The sequence below is a fragment of the Coturnix japonica genome, chromosome 11 (genome assembly GCF_001577835.2).
Source record: "Coturnix japonica isolate 7356 chromosome 11, Coturnix japonica 2.1, whole genome shotgun sequence".
Classification (NCBI taxonomy): Eukaryota; Metazoa; Chordata; class Aves; order Galliformes; family Phasianidae; genus Coturnix; species Coturnix japonica.
This window is the reverse complement of record NC_029526.1, coordinates 4,563,009-4,579,005: the sequence shown is the minus strand read 5'-3', so window position 1 is coordinate 4,579,005 and position 15,997 is coordinate 4,563,009. Positions and strand designations below refer to the sequence as shown.

Genomic DNA, 15,997 nt, shown 5'->3' with positions numbered 1-15,997 from the left:
ACATTTTAAACTGTGAATAGCTTCAGATTAAATTAGGTGTAAAAAAAGTCATTTCCTTTCAGTGATAAACTAAAACACCTGCAGCACAGCTCAAGTTTACCATGAGAGATATAAACCCTCACTCTGAAGTTGTGCTGTTCAAGGACACAAAAACTACAGTATTGTGTTGTTTTGGTTTTTGTTTTTTTTTAAGATAAGATCTTTCAAATCTAAATTATTTCTGTATTGCCAGATTAGCTGATGATACACACAGCTATTTTTCTACACGGGAGGTTACTGTAAATTTTATAAGGAACAAATCATATCTTTGGTTGTGGATATATTACACTACTTTCTTTAAGTCACTTTTAACATACTCTTACCAATAGAGAGATGCACACAGTGGGAATCTGCTGTGTCTCTTACTTGCTTGTGCTGTCTCTTTGGTATTATAAATTAAGAAGTGAAGTACTTCAGCTCCAAAGATGGTCATATTCCAGATCTCACTGCTAGAGACACTTGTTGCTATTTACTTGAATTTTTTGAATTGTATTTATAAGACACACATATAATGTAAAATAAAACACAGTTATATTTTCTCCAGAAAAGAAACAAAAGCAGAAACCTGGAATATTTAGAGAGAGGGAAAAACAAACAACCAAACAAAAGACCCACCAAATTAACAAACAAGCACAGAAACACCTCCTAGTTTGAGTTCAAGTTTTAAGGATTTTTCTTTGTATAAATTCAGTAGAGGCACCTAAAATTAGAACAGCTGCTGGGGCCTGGCCATCAGATGTTTACACCAGAATGCACATACATCTCAGGTGTGTATGCATGTATCCATCCATTCTCCAAGCAGAACAGGTGCTTGAAGGTGGCTATTTTCAGAAGAGAGTTTAGGCATTCCTTCCATCACTGAAGCAACTCATCTCTGTATGGGATCTTGCCTCAGCACTTTTACCCGCACAATTCCTAGTAGGTATGCAAAATTGCTGGTAAACAGTTCATCTCTGAACATATGTAAATGGTTTCACGGTAAGAAAAGTGGTTTAATCTTCTGATGTTTCTCATTCATGCTTTTATTAAGTCTAAAATATTCTACTTCTGCATAACTTTTAGTGGTAACACCGAAGCATAGAGATCATTCATATTCCAGTACTGACCTAGTTTCTTCTTCTATCTTTCTAGCTTTCCCAGCCATCTGAGCAGGAGCTGAAAGATACTATTTGCACTAGGTGCTAAGCCACATTCAGAAATTATGCATGATGGGGTGCAATAACAGAAACCATTTGGAGATGAAGTAAGAATTAAATTTATGCAGTAGCATATGAGTTGACACATACCAGTCTCTTCTCCATCTATGCTCTTAAAGACTATATTCACTCTCAAATGCACCAAAAGGCAGTTTTAAAAAGACATAAAAATAAAAATTTTCTAAGAAAATTTGCCAGAAATCCCACGTGAAAATGTCTCTCTTCAGACTGTATTCCACATCTAACACACAAGATATTTGTGTCTCCATTTTCTTTAATATTCCAGTATCTATGGCCTCCTCAGTAGTTAACAGTACTTTGACAAATTTTGGCAGCTGGGTGTTTAACTTAAATTTTCATGCACGTTTCTATTTCTAAATGATATAACAAAGACTTTTTGCTTTCCATATTCCAACCTGTTAGTATCAGTCATTTCTCTAAAGACAAAGTCTGCCTCCTAAGCGGCTTCTTTCAGTACATCATAAAACTGAGTACTGGTGCGCTAACAGAAATGCCTACTCTAATGTGGGAACCACCTAACCTTTTCTCACTGTTACATCAAACAGCATGTTATGTGGTCACTGACAGCTTTCCTGCACTGAAAGAAGCCCACCACATAGACAATAAAATACTGAAGGCATTAATAATATCCCCACTGTTTTCTCCAAGCAATGACTACAAACTGAGTGACAACACATTTTCTAGATAACAACCCAGGAAACATTGTGCAACATGGCTTCTTTGGGGAAATCACATTTGTAGACCACAACTTGATCACACATACTTGACCATAATGCTGTAACAGCAATGATACAAGAGTAGTAAAGCCAAAGGCTTCAGCAAGTGCCTAATGCAGCAGCCATAGACGCAGAAACAAAAGAAAACAAATCCACTTACTCTTAAAGGCCTCAGGTACACACAGATCACAAACAAGATGCTCCTGCCTCTGCTGCCAACCTTTAGATGAGGTCTGGGAAGGGATGGATCCCAGCTCCACCCCTTCCAGTCACTCAGGTACATTGCATGCAGCTGAGCTCCCCTGGGCTTGCCCTGCCTTCCCACCAAGAGCTCCATCACTGCTTCAGGCCATGACCTAGTATTCAGGTAACTTCTAATTCTCCAAATAGGCACTTATAATTCTATGATACATTTATTTCTAAGCAACAAAATAACTTTTTAAACTGTAAATGGTTTTACAAGAAGAACAATAGTGTTCCTAGATTTGTGTTTTAAGATCTGAATAGTCAAAGCCATTAAAAGACATTTCTATAGAAAACAATAAACGATAGCAATAAAAGAGAACAAATGAGTATATATCTGAGATCATGCATACAAATTCACTAGGTGAATTATTATCATTTGATATATGCTCAGACCAAAGTCATCATGTGCAAAATGCAAATGTAATGGTTAAAAAATAAAAGATGTACAAACAGGTTATCTTCCACTTTGGGATAGGTAGGCATATTTTGAAAATACATTATGAATGGATTTGAAAATGTATCACCATAATTTATGTGACAAGTGGAGCAAAACATGTCTGGCATTTAGACTAAGAAAAATAATTTTAATGGAAAAGAAATAATTAAGGGGGAGTGTTTACTGCATTCTTTGTTCATTATGTGTATAAGTAATCAGTGCTCCGCATTTCTTGTTATGACTGTCTTAGCTAGTACAATTCACATTTTCATGGCTGAAATTCATTTCTCATATAATGTTGTTTCTTCCTTTTCAAGTGACAAAGTAAGAATCAAACTGTAAAACTAAAGAATAACTGAAGGTGCTGTCTGCAGTGTAACAGCACCAAACAGAACTCAAATTGTGAAAGCCCTTGGGAACAAAAAGGACTGAGAGGGAGAGGTTGCTGTGAAAATGTTAACCGGCCCACATGGTTATAGAAAATCAACTGCTGCATCAGTCACAAGTGAGACAAAAATGGCAAGCAAAATGTACATAATTTATGTGAAACACTAGAAAACAGCACCTGATCCTTACAAACTATTTCTTGGGATCTGATAGTGTCTGTTCACTTCTTATGAAAATAATCGTACTGACAGCCCTTAACACTTGGGAAATACTGTAGTGAGGATAGGACAAACAGACTAAGGGAACTACTGTACACTTCAACACTTTCTATTTCTTGAACCAAATGGGCACAAAATTGCTATATTGTATGGAAGCTTACAAATAAATCTACAACCACCATCTTCCTGAAGATCTTTGTATTTTAGTGGAAATGTGCTCTTACAGTTCACTTCATTTCTTAGTGCTGTCTTTCCTCTCTCTCTTTTCTGCCATATTAGGCCTTACAAAGCTGTGGAATGAAAAGATCTCTAGGCTGCTTTCTAGCCATAAAAGAACCTCATCTAGGGCAGATTTTTATTCTAGAGGCTGTAAGACTGGTCCAGTCTCTGTTTGTCACAGTGGTCTATACACTGACATTACGTGCTAGACATAGTCTCATCCACTTAATCAGTAAGGCTATTGGAATAAAGCAGTACTCACTGGGGTAAGTCTGGCCAACAACAGGCTGTTATAGTTGGCAGTAATTGATAGCTTATACTCTTTCCTGTTATGGACTGGAGTCTGTAAACACCAATACCAAGAATTGTTCATCAAGACTAAGTACTCTTCAAATTGTAGCCTTGTGACACCAGCAGAAATAAATAAATACATTTAAAATCTTGACCTTATAAACATGTGCAAGAGCTACGCATTTATCTCAATATATCATGAACATTGTAAAAATATTACCCAGATTAATCTGTAGCTAATTCCAGACAAAATCAAGATCAGCAAGATGAAGCCAGTGAAGATGTGACTCATAAGTAGATTTCCTGAGTCACAGTTGAGAATTATTTGTTTGTGACTTCATTGTGTGGTCTCTGCAACACAGATGAGGCTGCAGTGGAGGTTTTTGAAATGCCGAAATAGACAAATCAAGGATAACAGCGAGAAAATCAGACTCGGCATTCCATAAAAAATAGGCCTGTGCATTACCTGTGACATAAACAAAACCTGCCTGCTTTTAAAATCAAATGAACACATATGTATTCATTTTAACAAGGAAAATAGGGTGATTGTAGAAAGTTAATCTACATCTACACTAAATCTGTAAATACTGAAAACTGGTATTATGGAAAAAATAACTGTTTTCAAGTACCATAAAAAAAAAAATAAATAAGAATACAGCATGCTGGATGTTCTATTCAGAACAGGCTGTTTCCTCAGCCATGGAAAGAGTTACTGTAATTGTACTCTTGAGTAAGAATGAGCCTCTGCAGGAGCTGACCCATGAAGGTCTGCAGAATACTTGAGGCCAGCTACAGTGTAAACTTATGTTGTTGTAAACATGGCCCTTAATCCATCAAAAGAAAAACATATGGATTCCATCTTTATTTCTTTCTGAAACAACTCAGAGTCATCATGACATCTTTAAATACTTTGAATATTACTGTGCTAACTTATGAGCTACAAAAGGCAAAACTTGAATCCATTAGAAGAAAAAGCTAAGCTCTTTCACTGGCTTATTGTTCAACTGAAAAGCAGTTTTCTGAGAACATTAAAATTAATATAGGTGCTTTCGAAAGTTCTTTATTTCAATATTATTACAGCTGCAATAATTAAGAATTTGGCCACTATTTTAAGTCATGATAATCCATCAATTCACATAGCTTTAAATTACTGAAGCTATGAAATATATGCAAATTGTTTTTAAGAAGCTCTGAAGAAAAAAAAATACAACATTTCATGAAACCCATGAAATATATATGCATGAAGTAGTAATGTACATATACAACAGAGAACAAAAAACATATCTAAGAATATAGTACTGTACTGGAGGGATTTCATCCAATAAATATACAATATGATTACTGAAGGTGAGGATAAAATTAGATTTTAATACAGATACTTGAATATGAAACACAATATTTGACTAAACTGGCCATTTACCAAGAGTGTTATTATTCACTGGAAGGTGATATTGCATATCCGCTGTTACCAGTTAGCATTAATGCCAGCAGCTTCCCTGCTGTTTTAAAAAAAAACCTAAAAGCCAAAGCTGCTAGGGGTCTAGCTCACCCCTGCCTTTGCCAAGCCTCTCCGCCTTCACCCTTATATCAGCACTTCACATCAGTATTCCCGCACTGCACAGAGAAACAATTCTGGGAACCAAGTGGAACAAAATCTAAGGATATCAAACAAATATATTATTACCTTTTACCTATCTTAGAATCATAGAATCATAGAAGTACTCAGGTTGGAAAACACCTTAAAGATCATGGAGTCCAACCACAACCTAACCATATTACCTTAAGTAACAAACCTCCTCTAAATCATGTCCCTGAGCACCTCATCCAAATTGTTTTAAACACATTCAGGGATTGTGACTCAACCACCTCTCTGGGGACCTATTGCAGTGTTCAAAAAGCCTTTCTGTAAAGAAGTTTTTCCTTATATCCAACCTAAACTTACCCTGGAACATCTTGAGGTCATTTCCCCTCATCCTGTCACCTGTCACCTGCAAGAAGAGACCAACCTGCTGCTACCATCTTTCAAATTTGGAAGAGAGCAATAACGTCTCCCTTCAGCCTCCTTTTCCCCAGACTAAACATCCCCAGTTCCTTCAGTATCTCCTCACAGGGCATATTCTCCAAGCCTTTCACAAGCCTTGTTGCCCCTCTTTGGACCTGTGCTCCAGCACCTCAACATCCTTTCTGTACTGAGGTGCCCAAAACTGAACGCAGTACTCGAGGTGAGGGCTCACCAATGCAAGTACAGGGGCAGGATGACTTCTCTAGTCCTGCTCACCAGACCTTTCCTGATATAAGCCAGGAAGCCATCAGCCTTCTTGGCCACCTGGCCACACTGCAGGCTCATATTCAGCTGACTGTCTTTGTTACACCAAAGTCACTTTCCACCAAGCAGCTTTCCAGCTACTCACAAGCCTGTAGGGCTGCTGTGACCAAAATGCAGGACCCAACATATGGCAATACTGAAACTCATACAGTTTAGCCTGGCCCATCTATCTAGTCTATCCAGGTCCCTCTGTAGTTCCTTTCTCCCCTGAAGCAGATTAACACTCAACATGGAGGTGCACTCAATCCCCTCGTCAAGATCATTAATAAAGACATTAAATAGAAGCAGTTGCAGTACCACACCCAGGGGATGCCAAATGGATTTAACTCCATTGACCACAACACTTTGGGCCCTGCCATTCAGCGTTTCACCCAGTGGAGTGTACACCCATCCATACTGTGGGCAGACAGCTTCTCCACGACAATGTTCTTGGCTTCCCAAGCCATGTTACTGCCTTTACATGTAGGAAGACAGGGCTGTGATAATCTGAAACATAAGGTCTTAAATGCCTGTAGAATTACCTCAATATCAGTATCAATACCTTCCTGACAACATCATAACTCAGGTCTGTACTTGTTAGCAAATCTGAGAGAAGAGAAAATTTAACTCAGTTCTCAGTGTGTTAAGCAATGGAAATGGAACAGTATTTAGGGGAGGCTCATTTGCGCATACAGCCAAGGGAAATAAACATGTATAATCCAATTTGAAGGGAGAAACCTGAGAAACAATAACACAAAGATTCTTAATGCTGTTGGCTAATAATACATTAGACATGAGTTTGCAAGGAGAAGTAGGAACACACACACACAAAAAAGGCCAAAACAATTTTACACATTCTCTGCAGAAGCATCACAGCATGAGGCAGTGAGGTAACAGCCATGGCCACTGTTGACATGGCATGAAACAACCACATCTGGAGCACTCTGTCCAGCACTGGCCACCTCCCTGTGAGAGTCCCAGAAAAAAAATGAGGGGAATTCAGAAAAGAGTAACAAAAGTGGTTAGGAAAGTAGGGAAGGGAGAGAGATTTATGAGGAAAGATTTAAAAGAGGTAACATAGACTGGCCAAATGATGACTAGGTAGAGAATGTGAGGCATGGTAGCAGCCTATAAATATTTCAAGAATATAAACACAAATAAAAGAAATGAATTATCTAGTAATGTTCATGAGATATAACTAGGAGTTAGAAGATTAGTGTAAAACGGGAAAAACCTAGGGTACATATCAGGAAAATTTCTTGAAAGCAAGATTCCTTAAACTGATGGAAGAATGGAAGCGATAAGTAGATTCCTTGTAAAATCTAGTAAAATTCAAAACTAAATTAAATAATGTAATTACATTAGAAATAAAATACTTGTTTGAACACGTGATTCCATTAATTTCTTCAGTGTTAATTCAGATAAAAAGCAAGTAAGTCTTATATGTTTTCTCCACACAAGCCACATTATCAATGAATGGCAAAAATACTTCCATAGGTTAATAATTTTCAGATAACAGAAAAAATGCTCAAAAGTTTCCACCAATTGTCATTACTGTAAATAGACTTTACACACAGGCTTGTACTTTCATCTTCATCTGGCCAATTTTTTGAAAGAAAATTTACAGACAATTGAGGGAAGTGATTGTCCTGCTCTGCACTGGTGTGCCCTCATCTTGAGCACTGTGTGCAAATTTGGGCACTATAGTATAAGTAGGACACAAAACTATGAGAGAACACCCAAAGGAAGGCTGTTGGATTTCAAGGACAGTTTGGAAAATGTTCTCAGAAAAATGGTTTCAGTTTTGGGTGGTCCTGTATGGAGCCAGGGGTTGGGCTCGATGATCCTTGTGAGCCCCTTCCAGCTTGAGGGATTTTATGGTTCTATGATGCAAACTGTTAGAAGAGCACTTTAGTTTTTTGGTATTTATATTCCAGCACTGCAGAAAAATTTACAGCATTATTCAGCCCACACTCTATAACTGCAGATTAAATTACGGCTCCTGTGATTCATCTGTATTTTACTCATTATGGCTATACAATTTAAACAAACCTTATATTTATATTGGTATTCAATTGCCTTTATAAAAATACTAATATCTACTTTAAATAGCAAACTTGTAATTTGAAAAGCCTTTGGGGTTTCTGTTTCCCAGGATTTATATGCATTTTCATTTGATAATGATAACACTTAGTTTGCATAATTTCAGCTAAAATCCATTCCCACATTTATTTTTATTTTTACCAGTGTTGATAGTATCTGCTACTTAAATGATACTTTAAACGGTAAGAACATCCAAACTTGCTGATAATTTCTCTAATCTTTAAACCACCTCATTAGTCCAAAACCAATGGTAGTTTGTTAAGATATAATATTTCCAGCCATTTATTAGGATCACTGGTAAACCAAAATAAGTCTATCATTCCATTAAATGGAGAGATCACGTATCTAATTTCACACATTTCTATTAATGTTATAATTGATTATCAGATGGAAAGTTAATTAGCTAAAGCCTAGGATCCCAGTGAAATGGTCAAAGAGGAGGTACAATTATTGACAAGCAGGAGTAGTACAACTACAGAAAAAGTTACTAAGTTCTGCAATTGCAGCCTACACATATCAGAACAAAAATAGTATTTATTTTTCTATAAGGGCCAGGCTACTCAAAGTCAATTTGACAGAACAGCTAGTAATAGAGGGTGGGAATATGTATGCATATGTGTGTGCACGTGTAGTCACAGATTAGACATGCTGAAGAGTAGAAAGGCTTGCAAAGAAAAATTTCTGAAAATATTTGCCAGAGCTTGCTTTCTTAGGGCCTTGTCCAACTCAAACGAGCCTCAGTGGCTGCTGGCCATGTGAAGCTCAGTAAACTTCCTGTGCAAGAAATTCCAAGCAAACTGGAGTCCGCGCTCCAGCTGAAACCTGCTCTGTGGTGCTGGCCGCTCCCCATGCCGCTACCGGAATGTCCTGGGGAATTCATTCAGCCAGCTGTAAGACAGCCATGGAGTGTTCCGAAAGAGGGGAATCCAGCAGGAGCTAAAAAAAGTCACAGCTTTCTTTAAAGGTCACCAGTTGTTTAAGTTGTTGTCCAGCTTCTGAAGGCTTCACTGAAAATCCCTCTACAGAGATTGAATTTTATTCTAACGTATTTCTGCGTGACTCTCTCTTTGAGAAAGTGTTCCTTCCAACGTGGCAGCACAGAACAAAAGTACTGCAAAAAGCTGAAGAAGCTGCAGAATTCCTTAAGATATCCTTTCTCAAGGAAAATATGTTATGTGGACAGTCACTGAACTCACTGCAAATGTATGCACATGGGTATGTTTACAAATGCATGTAGAGATATGATTTCTTTGTTTTTAAAGAGAAGCAGCCAATCATTCTCACAACAAAATAATCTCAGCACAATGGCCTGGTGTACATCAGTATCTCAACTTCTGTTCATTAAAACTGAAGACATTTTTGCTTAAATTATATACGTATAAAAAAACCAACTGTATAACACCACTAACTTCACAGAAATCACATCCACGGATTTTGTATATTTTGGTCCCAAGAACAGCATTTCATGCAAAACCTATTATTTTCCTAGCCTTTGGAATTAATTGTCCCCCACAAGTGTTTTGACATTGAAATATAGTATGATTCAAATCTGAAATAAATATTTTATCACTTATGTGATAATGACTTTGGTTAAAATGCAGTTAATAATTTGCAGTGCCCTCTGGCTTACAGTTGGATCCCCCACGTGTTTCAGGTTCTGTCTCACACATCAGACCCGGCACATAACCATTCCCCAATTGAAGGACACAGTGTCAGTGAAAGAGTATTGTTTACAGCTCTAGTTTGAAGGTCAGTTTCTATATGCTAGAAGATGATGCAACAGTAGTGCCTGCAGAGAGAAGGCGTAGAACCAGGACCTACACACCTGAAATCCAAAAAGGACCAAAGCCACAGAGCCTGTGACAACTCGATCCAGCACCAAGAAGGATGTGTAAAGTATACTGAAGATAAAACCCATGAACATAAATAATGCCTCTTTAAAAAGTAACTTTAACTTACATCATTTTAATAATATTCCTTCTTTACAGTGCTTTTACCTTCTTAAATTAAAATATTAGTACTTCATAGCCCTTTTCCTTCCACAATTACTGCGGTTCAATTATGCTCTTGCATATGTCAGGTACACTACAGTCTAATTTAATCTTCATTACACACTGCCATATTGCAATTATACATGCTATCAGAGTGTTAACACGTACTTAAACCTGTTATTCCTTTGTCACTGATTTACAAAGACATACCTGAAAAGAAGCAGATGTCATAATTACGTGCTTATTCAGCTCATTTTATACTGAGTCTCAACGTAAATTGCAGATGAGCTAGACATGTCCTGAAATTAATGTAGTGATAGTACACTAATGCTGTGATTCATTACAGTTTGTCAATGCATTCCACTTCTGGAATGTGTGATAAAATTATATTAATACTGCACAGTAATGAGATTAATGAATTTGAACATGGGGAAGAATAATAGTTCCCTTTGTTAGACTATTGAAAAAATAACATATAGGTAATTAAAAAGAATTAGTCAAACTCCATACAACCCCATTTATACTAAATTAATTTGTCTGGCTTCATTTCTAATAATTGATCGCTCTCTGTAAATTATAAAGCACACTCCTCAAACGCATGAGCTACTACTGTAGGAAGGATTCCAGAGTATTATGAACCATCAAGGTGGTCCCTGTGGGTTCATATTAATTAAGGTTTAACAGTTTGGAAAATTGTAGCAATATTTTATGATTCATGTAATTAAACTCCGTAACAAAATGTCACAACTGCTAGTTATATCTGTGCCTATGATTTATATCTTACCCTTATTTCAAAGGAAGCAGAAGTAATGAAATATTCTTAAACACACAGACAATCAAAGGAAAAATGTACTGCTTGTTTTTTGTATTTCTAACTAATCACATTAGCATTTCATTGCCTCTACTTCAGGCACTAATGGCCACCATCAGGCGGTGCAAATTAGATTAATTTAATATTCAACATCATAAGCTTTTTCAACAAAGATGTGATTCTGATTTCTGACTTGCTTTACTCTTCTGTAACTGCACCTATTTCAGTTGTGTTTTCTCCTGTTTTCCCTATCAATGGGGCAGAATCTAACCACTCCCCTCCCTGTTTTTCTCTAATACAGACAGTTGCTAGCAAAAGCTAATGCCGTATATTTGAAGTTAGATTCCCTACCCAAAGCAGAACTGCCACACTCTATCATATTAAAAGATGTTTGAAAATGGGTTCTCCTGTGGAAAATGCCCTAGAACATGTCCAGTATTTCAGACAACATTCTTGGGGTGCTGCTTCTCTTTACTTGCTGCCTATTTCATACATTCTGAATTTATTTTATATATTTTGTAGCTATTTTACTATTCATTAACACCGAAGAGTAACTTTCACAGAGAAAATCTGTTAACAAGAGAGATAATTTTACCAAAATGGAAGCACGTGCAAGAAAGCTTTAATTTTGGATATTTTTTCAGACCTAAAATCATTTTAAAGTCCCTGTAAATTGCTGGTACTATCAAAACAAAAAATTCAGCTGTCACCCCCATCCTCACATAGTTTTGTCTTTTAACAATATTCTATAAGGGACTAATTCTGATATAATCCAGAAGCTGAAGCATTCAGAGACATCTGCCCTGCTGGATGTCATTTGCAATTGATGGCATCCCTTGCACAGCATGGCTCAGAGATTGATAGTGGATGGCAGATCAATCAAGCTCAGAAGTATCTGCATTCTATATATTTTTTTTCATAATAAAGATGGTTCTAACAAATTTAAGTCTAATACAAAAGCAGAGATCATTTTTCAAGGTTTTACTTGTTCCTAGACGCAAATTTATAGTAGAAAGCAAAACTTTGGCTATGTATTACTTGCTTTTTGTTTTGGTTTGGTTTTTGGTTGTTGTTTTTTATTCTTCTATCTTCTTCCCTCCCCTCCAAACCCAGAATACTAAGGAAAAAAAAACCCGCTGTTTTTCCTATTTTCTTTTTCCCCCACCCCCACCTTCAGTCTGAGGGATCTGCAGCAGCTATCTCAGCTTGTGTGCTGTAGCTTGCGTATAGAATGCACATGGCTCGCATTGTGTGGAACATACTCTGATGTGCTCTGTGGATTAATAGGATTCTTCTGCTCCTACAACAATACAGAATTCTGTTTTCTGGTAGAAATAAGTATCTGTTCTCAATGATCTTTGTTCTCAGATAACACAGTAATAAGCAACAAATAAGTACCAGAGAAGAACGCTGGTTAGTGCAAATGAGCAACAAATGTAAGAGTTGATGTGAGACCACAGAAGTCCATTTAACTGACCTAGCAGCCTTCAGCCTAGGCTCTGATTGTAAAAGGCTATACTTCGCCAACCAATCATCCCCAATTGTTGGGATGAAAGATAGCAAACGTGTCAGCAACATCAAGTCTATGCTACATGTCAACATAAATCCAACGATTGCACTCTGCATTTAGAACCCAAAGGGGACACAGAGTGCCCATGGAAGTTCTCAATTCTTTTTGACAACAGCAGTTTCCTTGCCAGGAATATCAATGTGACTCTCTAATCTCGTAAATTACTATGTTTAAAAGATACAGTATTCTTAATCCATCTTTGCAGACTTTATCTTAGTAGTTTTTATTACCTCTTGGTGGTAAAGAGCGAGTTCCAGTTTCAGGTGTAAATACTTCTGAAATCTGGCTTAGGCAAGCTACAGAAATATGCACCATAATTAGGGAAGAAAAAAATTACTCTCATTTGTTAGTATCCATATTCCAGCTTTACTCTTCGTTAGTTGCCTAGTTTTCCCCTCCACATTATTATGCTGAACTTTTCCTGGGAGTAAAATTTAGTCTAGGGCTCACAGGTTCCATAGAAAATAACTCTATCCTAATCTAGTTATGACAGATTTAATATTAATGGGACTAAGAGGAAAATCAGTTTCCTGACAAATGATGATAAATTGAAATCTTTAAGCAATAATAAAAATCAACATGCCATATCATGTCACCACTCATTCAAAAGTGACAAGCAGAAACAATCTGCTGAGACAACATCCAACCACAAGCATAATCACGTTTATGATTTAATTCCCATTTAACATCAATCACATCAAATTAATAACCACTTTCAAAGAAAATTGAATCCTAAGTGTATTTTTTCTTTAGAGTGTTATGATCAGAGAAGAAAGTCCTAATTAAATCTTAAACCAACGACATGTTTTATACATGTGACACCTGTAACTTGGCCAGCATTGTGAATTGGCCCCATGTGGATTTTCATCATAAAAGAACCTGACAAAGCCTCCTAGCAGCTGCCATAAGTTTGATTAACATGTAACGTATCCTTTTGTGAAAGTTCTTGTTGTAAAGATTTTCCATTAGTTTAATGACTGTGCAGCCATTTTGTTTGAGGGAAATACCACACTGTGCTGATTATCGTTCAACATGCAATTCCAAGACAAGGCTGTGAGACTGTTTACTCCGTTCTTCCTGTGTTAGTGTTTGTCAACAAAGATGTTCTACTCATACATTAATTCACTGTCCTCAGTAGCTTGACCAAATGTAAGGGACAAGATTTTTTTATGTTTTTAAGAGAATTCCTGTGATTCTGTGTATCCTGAATCACTGATGGCCAAGTAGTGGCTTTTAAACTTCATGGTTATTCCCAGGCATTTTTATGGCTGACAGTGGCATTGTAGCGCAACTGCACATCTTCATCTATAACACATAGCAAGCCTGGACACCTTCATGCCCAAACCATACTTCACTGGAGCAGTAGGCTCAGCTGGGAGCCTCTAGATACAAATTACTTCCAGGAATCTTTCTCCTCCTACATATTTGGTATGTTTCATGTTTTGCAGCTAACTGAGGTTTTGGTTATGTGACACAAACACTTGCCATCACTGCTCCACATGATTGCACCTTATTAAGGCAGGAAACTTTAATGTAAGTAGGTTGTAACTGAAAGAAAAGGAGTTTCTGAAAAATAGACTAATATGTAGTATTTCAGTACCAAAAATGTTCCTGTACTTTATATCTCTATATACTATATACTTCAAACAACATTCCATTAATTTAAATAATCCTTATGAAAAACTCAGCCTAATGCTCTTATAGCTGTTCCACACCCATGAAGAAGAGCTTTTCCCTCATTTTTATATGAAACGGCAATACAGGAGATCTGCTCCCCTGTGTTAATGTTTTCCTTCACATCCATTAAAGAAGCCAGTTGGGGAAAAATATTCAGCAGGGATGAATTAAATACAAAAGATAAGCATGAACTTTTCTGTATTCCTTTTCCAAGGTTCAACAAGGGAATATAGTTTGTTTCAGGGTCACAGATTCTGATCTGGGCCAGAGGTGAGACACGACAAACCAAATAATATGCAATATATGCTTAAAACTATTCTTTATACATCACAGTCCTATGATGATATCTCATTTCTTCCTGCCTCTTTAAGATATAATGTGTTTTAAGATCTTATAACATGCAAGTCTGTTATTAAAGATTCTGCTGAATTATTCAGGGCTAAATCAAGATGTGAAGACACCTTCTTTGAGACAGAAAATTGGCAAACACTCTCTACTATGCCTTACAGCAAGAAAAACAATCTTGCTGCAGCTGTTGTGTTTATCATAAAATTGATGCTATAAAAATGTTACCTGAATACAAATGAAATTATTTTTATTTAAACCTCCCATATTGTGAGGCACATTTCCTCACATGATTATGTGATCTCCAAGGCCTGCTGTGAGGTCTGGCATAAAGTGGTTAATTTATTCTCACTTAAAAGTTTCCTGAAATGTCAAGCCCAAATTTTAATGCACTTTGTCACCGATGGTCAGTTTGTGATCCCCTTCATTACACTGGTGAGCAGCAGCTCACATATCAAGTTCCACTGGTTACCCAGGAATTTGGGGTGACAGCCCACACACCAAGTCACAGCCCATCCTTTACTGACTAGTCACAGCAGAGTGAAGATATTCAGCACGCATAAGAGCTTGACAGTCTGGTCATAGATTCAATCATATACCATATTTTTCATTTGAATGACAGGTTACTAATTTGAAATAATAAAGGTGTTTCTATGCATAGTGTGAATTCCAAAATACAACTTCCTATTAAAGCTTCATTTCTTTTTGGGCACAGAAGGTCTTTCTTCACAGAAGAACCAATTCTTCCTGTTTTTCCATCTCTTGAATAGCTATAATGTTTTTCTTAGAAAAACTTAGGACTACAAATGTGAAAACTAGCATTAACACAATCCCCACAGATAGTTCACAGACAACTGTACTTATACAGATATGGTCAACCAATTCAATCCAGGTTCTAAAGGCCATTAATTCCCATTCTATTAAGTTAAGTGCCCTTCGAGGACATACACCTTCTGTCTTAAAAATATGATCCAAAATAGCAGCAAAATGGCCCCTACACCAGATCAGTACCCACAGTATGTGAACCTATGCCTTGCAGATAAATACTTGTATGCCTTTTCATGTCCTCTGCAACTTCATCTCTCCTACCGGGCATTTGGGTATAAAACTCACACACATCCCAAAACGAAACTAGAAAGGATTGGTGGAGATCCTGATGCATAAGGCTTTATAACTGTCACAACTGAAGTGCATAATTTTAAATGCATAACCTTTTCCTGTATTTAAACTTCACTAAGAAGGAGCTACTGACCTGAGAGCAAACCTAGGGGAGAAAAACCAGTTACCTGAGGAACAGAAGAGCAGCTGAATGTGTTTTTCATTAGTTTGAGCACTTGGCCAGGTATAAATTAAGAATTTTGCCATTGAACGTGACAAGATAAAGGATAGCCTCTAGAGAACAGATGCAAATCAGAGTAGATTTTGC

The 15,997-nt window shown here is 37.0% G+C and overlaps 1 long non-coding RNA gene across 1 annotated transcript in view; it reads right to left on the bottom strand.

The window, feature by feature from the left end:
• LOC107319029 overlaps positions 1–15,997 on the bottom strand; it is a 468,329-nt gene that overhangs the window by 294,716 nt on the left and 157,616 nt on the right. The window lies entirely within an intron of this gene.